This window comes from Rhineura floridana, chromosome 9, assembly GCF_030035675.1.
Source record: "Rhineura floridana isolate rRhiFlo1 chromosome 9, rRhiFlo1.hap2, whole genome shotgun sequence".
In the NCBI taxonomy this organism is placed as follows: Eukaryota; Metazoa; Chordata; class Lepidosauria; order Squamata; family Rhineuridae; genus Rhineura; species Rhineura floridana.
In genome coordinates this window covers 58,628,173-58,634,702 of record NC_084488.1, presented here as the reverse complement: position 1 = coordinate 58,634,702, position 6,530 = coordinate 58,628,173, and positions in this window count along the sequence as shown.

Here is a 6,530-nt window from a genome sequence, read left to right as displayed (position 1 = left end):
CTCCCTGCCTTCTGTCCCAATGGGCACTAGCCACTACTGTTTACTTGTAAAATATCAATACAGATTCCCCTTTTCTTGTGTCAGGCAAGCCACAGCTGCTGAAAGTCCCTCTTCTGCACAACCATTAAAACTGCAGGACCCTTTTCCTCTTTTGCATCTGGGTCCCACTCCTCTGTGGTGGCTCTGCAGATGACTCAGTGTGGCCTTAAGTTGCTGAAACACAGAAATATAAGAACAGAGGAGACTACTGCCATGCATAAATACCAGGCTAGAAGTCTATATAACTTGCAGCTTGCTTGCTTCTTGCTAATCACCACCGCACACCTCCCAGTTTGCAATCCCAGGTAGGTAATACAGACGGGGGCTTATCAAGTTCCTGGTTGGCTGGGTTTGGCTTAGTGCAGCCTTTCCCAACTGGTGTGCCTCCAGATGTTGTTGGACCACAACTCCCATCAGCCTCAGCCATTGGCTGAGGCTGATGGGAGTTGTGGTCCAACAACATCTGGAGGCACACCAGTTGGGAAAGCCTGGTTAGTGTATCACAAATTGTTTCAAAATAACACAGAATGGGGTCAAATGCAGCAGTCTTTATTGATTTATTGATTCATGACCAGAATGGCTTGGATCCTAACCTCCCTTCCTGAATAGAAGAGAGCTTTCCTACCTCCACCTCTGAAGCCCCTGAAAATCTGTTCCTGAGATTAGGGGATCCTTAGCAATGGTGTGGAATGTGGTGCAGGGGGCTGCAAATGGAGGGAAGAGTTGGCAGAAATCACTCCTCACCACCACCCTTTCCATCAACAGAAAAACTTATGATTCAATCCATAGTGTTCAGTGACATTACACACACACACACATATGAACGTAATTGTGATTAACCAAACAGAGGTTTTTATTGTATTAACAAAACATTTCAGCTTCTGCCTTCATCAGCTGCTAACATAGCATAACATATATATATATACACAGCCCAATCGTATGCATGTTTACTAGGACATAAGTCCCACTGAATTCCATAGCATTTACTGCCAAGTAAGTGTGAGCACAGACTGCAGCCTAACAGCCCGATCCTATGCATTTTCACTCAACTTCAATAGGACCTACTGCTATGTTAGTATGTACTCTTACTTGGAAACAGGTCCCACAGAAATCAGTGTAATTTACCTCCAAGTAAACTTGATTAAGAGTATGTTGTGAAACATAGGCTTCTACAGCTTTATCAGTTATTTCAATCATAAGAAAAGAAACTGACACATTAACAGAAGTATGTTGAGTGGAATACAGTCCTTGTTTGGAAGTAAGGTGTTATTTATTTATTTATTTATTTATTCAATTTATATACCGCCCCATAGCCGAAGCTCTCTGGGCGGTTTACAACAGGTAAAAACATCTGACATACAATTAAAACCTCATATTAAGCAGTTTAAAAATAAGTTAAAAATATCAAGAATTAAAACATAATTAAACACACACTAAAATGCATATTAAATACTACTAAAATGCTGAAAATGCCTGGGAGAAGAGGAAGGTTTTTATCTGACGCTGAAAAGATAATGATGTTGGCGCCAGGCGTATCTCATCAGGAAGAATATTCCATAGTTCGGGGGCCACCACTGAGAAGGCCCTTTTTCTTGTTGTCACCTTCTGGGCTTCTTTCTGAGTAGGCACCCGGAAGAGGCCTTCGATGTTGAGCGCAGCGTGCGGGTAGGTTCATAGAAGGGTTGCCAATAATAGAAGGGCAATTCTAATTTATTGCAGGAAACCAAACGCTATCAAAGTTAAAAGACAAGACAGGCCAACTGTTAAAATCAAGTTTGAGTCAGCAGTACTGTCAAGAACGTCTGATAGTGCTTACAAGTAAGTCACCTGAAGCTGCAAACTGCAGTGCAAAATGCCAAGTTCTTCTGTATTGCAAGAATTTGACAGAGCAGGCCTATTCATGGGGAAAGGCCATAGCTCAGTGGCAGAGCAGAAAGTCCCAGGTTCAATCCCCAGCATCTCCAGGTAGGCCTGGGAATGCCCCTGCCTGAAACCCTGGAAAGTTGTTGCCAGTCAGTGTAGACAATACAAAGCTAGATGGACCAATGGTTTGACTCAGCTTCCAGTGTTACTATGTACTCAGAAATCAGTCCCACTGTGTTCAATTGAAGTTACTTCCAAGTAAATGGGTGCAGGATTATACCCATTGGATTATACACATTATACACTATATAAGTCTAGTATTCAATTGAATTTACTCCCAGGTAAATGGGTATAGGATTGCAGACTGACAATGCAATCCTATACAAGTCTTACCAGTAAGCCTTATTGAGTTCAATAGGATTTACTTCCAGGTAAGTATGTACAGGATTGCAGCTTCAGTTGGCAAAAGCTGAGCACATTTATACTGTGTGGAACTGCTTTATATCAATGGTTTTAAAACTATGTGCGGGAAACCATAATACCTAGGAAGCAGGGCTAGGCAAATGGTCTCCCAAGCGAGGAATGCTCCTTCATTTGTTCAAATTTTAAATATCGTATTTATTTATTATTTATATTTATTTATTAATTTATTAAATTTTTATACCGCCCCATAGCCGAAGCTCTCTGGGCGGTTCACAACATCAAAATATCAACATACAATTTAAAACCACACATTAATCAATTTAAAACATAACTCATTAAATTTCCAAATAAACCTGTACTAAACTAAAATATTGAAATACTAAAAATACTAAAATGCTAAATGCTACAATACTGAAATGCTAAAATGCTAAAATGCTAGAATGCCTGGGAGAAGAGGTAGGTCTTAACCTGGCGCCGAAAAGACAACAATGTTGGCGCCAGGCGTACCTCATCAGGGAGATTGTTCCATAATTCGGGGGCCACCACTGAGAAGGCCCTTTTTCTTGTTACCATCCTCCAGGCTTCCCTCTGCATAGGCACCCGGAGAAGGGCCTTCGATGTTGAGCGCAGTGTACGGGTAGGTTCATATCGGGAGAGGCGTTCCATCAAGTATCGTGGTCCCAAGCCGTGTAAGGCTTTATAGGTTAAAACCAGCACCTTGAATCGAGCCCGGAAACATATAGGCAGCCAATGCAAGCGGGCCAGAACCGGTGTTATATGTTCGGACCAGAGCTTGGAAAAGTTACTTTTTTGAACTACAACTCCCATCAGCCCCAGCCAGCATGGTCACTTGATTGGGCTGATGGGAGTTGTAGTTCAAAAAAGTAACTTTTCCAAGCTCTCGGACCACCTGGTCCGTGTTAACAATCTGGCCGCTGCATTTTGCACAAGCTGCAGTTTCCAAATCGTCTTCAAAGGCAGCCCCACGTAGAGCGCATTGCAGTAATCTAGTCTAGAGGTTACCAGAGCGTGGACAACTGAAGCAAGGTTGTCCCTGTCCATATAGGGGTGTAGCTGGGCCACCAACCGAAGTTGGTAGAAAGCACTCCGTGCCACCGAGGCTACTTGAGCCTCAAGTGACAGGGATGGTTCTAAAAGTACTCCCAAGCTACGAACCTGTTCCTTCAGGGGGAGTGCAACCCCATCCAGGACAGGTTGAGCATCCACCATCCATTTATTCATTTTCTACATTTGTAGCCCGTTTCATGACTTCGATGCATGATACACATGCATGATTCATTTCTTTATGAGACAAAATATTTGCATCATGAATCTATTCACTCTCACACTCACACCGTTTCTTGAATGGATACTAATGTAAAATATTTTCCTAAAAATTAACAAAAATTTATAAACTTTGTATAACCACAACAAATGTTAACACAATGCTGGCCACATAGATCAGTGTTGCCACCTTTACATATGAAGATGAACTGCTTGTACTGCTTGTTTCAGGATAGTTGAGGACATTTTACCAGATCTGTCTGTCTAGCTTTCATCTGACTATATGTACATACATTCACATGAAACAATGCCTTGCACATTTATTCACAGAACTATCAGTTTATGGATCTTTGCATGCCCCAGACATTATTGCACTGGACCTTAAAAATACCAGTGTTACCTTGCTCAGTGTTGGGGAAATTAGCCCTAATAAATTTCAATCTTATCTTGCTTGTATTACCTGCATTAGATGTATCACCAGTTCCAGTGGGATTCATTCGGCTTATGCAGACTTGTTCCTGTCTGTGGCTTGCAATGTACTGTTCATGCCTGTTCCTTACCATCATCTTACCAAACTCAGTGAGGGCCTACACTACAATTGCTTTCTCTAATTTACCACAATGGCACTTGTACTCACTGTTCAAAGCAAAGCCAAATCATACACACACAAAACACTTCCAGTCATTATTTTTAGGTGGGATTCATACCAACAACTTCAGGTCTCGCAGACATAGTGGATTGGGAGGTCTTGTGCAACAAACTTGCTTCCCCAAAATATCAGACTTTTTGTGATAAAGAAAGTGATGGGAAAATGAAATGAGAAAGTGTGGAATCACTTCCTTTGACACAATGTTATCTAGCCTCTCAAACAAATCAGGAGGAACGCTCAATAAACAGGTCATCAGGAAGCACCCATAGTCTCAGGTAGGAATGGAAAGATCAGTGAATTTTGGGTCTCTCAGTTTCCAACTTTTCTAATGTTAAATTCAGTTCTCTACATTTCTACAGCAATCTGTGAACTTTTTAAAAAAATATCATCATGAAAATTCTCCACCACTTTAGTGCAAACTTCTCCAAATAAACATTTTTGTATGCAGTTATGACAAAGGTACACATTTTTACAAGCCATTACTCATCACATCATGCCTTTTTGCATGTTATTTTCACTCATCTATTTATTTTATGCACACTTTCCCCTAATACATGCATTTTTGTAAATATTGTTTAGCTGGCGAACTGCATCCCAAAATTCTAATGAATTCTAATAAATTTCAGAGAATGGCTATGTTTTGATTTTCATATTGTTTTGGAAAGAGCGAATTTGATAGATTCTGCTTGAAATGCAAACTGAATCGAAATTCTCACCCATCCCTAGTCTCAGGGCACATGCAGAGTTCCAGCTGAACCAAGCTATTCACTCCCTAGAACTCCAAGCCTGAGGCTGAGGGCATCACCTGGATGGCCTGCCTATAGATCTGGTCCTGCTCAAAAGGTCTGAAAAGATTTGCAGTTTCCTGAAAGACAGTGCACTGTGCAGTGCAACAACGACAATGTGCCACTGCAGGTAAGCACTGGTTACACTCAGTTTATATGACAAGAGGACTAAGCCCTGCAGAGTTCCAACATCCACTTCATCAGATGTAGCCCAAATAATTCATAACAGTAATAAAACAGTCTGAAGGACTGAGAGAGTTGGCCAGGAATATAAATCTCCCAAGGAGTAATCACATTGCTTCCTCTGTCTTCAGTAAATGACACCCATGGCTAGAGCTAACTACTGCAAGGCTGACCAAAGAAAAACCCCGTTCATCATGATTCATCTATGTCTATTCCTCTGTAAGTGACGTTATTGGCTTCAGACTGTACCTCCTGCATTTCAAGGTCCTTTGGGGACCACTGTGTACATTTGTTTTGTCCATATCCTTGTGTGCATAGCCCAGACTTCTCCAATGTGGTGCCCTCCAGATGTTTTGGACTACAACTCTCATCAGCCACAGCACATCTTCTCGGCACCAAGCTGGGGAAGGCTGGTGTAGTGCTATATACATTCTTCATGCATTCCATGAATGTATGTGGGAGATGTGGCATCAAACAGTAGCAGAATCTGCCTTCAACCTACACACAGTCATGGCATCATCATCATCAATTAATGACCATACGAAGAGAAGCTGATCCTTACAGAGGGAAGAACTGGGAACTCTGCTTTTCAAATAGAGAAAGTTGTTAGTATGTATAGTGGAACACACCAGGACTCTCTCTACACGGATTTTAAATAACTTGTATTAATTGGGAGCAATGTCTGCTATGATACCACATCCCATCATATGCATTTACTGAATGTACAAAAAATGTGGGCACAAGGTGCTGTACTTCAGATAGATTGTCATTGTTGCTGATGTTAGCATGCCTCCATTCTTCCTAGTTGCTCATGGTGTAGTACTAATTCCCTGTTTTTTTACCCTAACAACAACCCAGGGAGGTAGGCTAGGCTGACCAGGTAAACTTCACTGTTGAGTAGGGATATGAACCTGAGCTCCCCTCCCCCTAGTTCTAGTCATACACTAACCACTATACACACAAGTGTAGTCTATCTTATTAGCTATCTGCCTGCTAACCTCCTGGTTCTGATGAAGGACTGTAGCTCAGTGGCAGAGCATCTGCCTGGCATGCTACAAGGTCCCAGGTTCAATCCCTGGTGTTTCCAGGTAGGGCTGGGAAAATCTCCTGCCTGAAAGCCTGGAGAGCAGTTGCGTCAGTGTAGGGCCAGCATTCTTCAACCTTGGGTCCCCAGGTGTTGTTGGACTACAACTCCCATCATCCCCAGCCACCTTAGCCAAAGATCAACAACATCTGAGCAGGGTCCCAACTGCTCCCTATGCATCCAACATCCTTTCCTGTTGATTGGAGTCAATCAAAGAGAA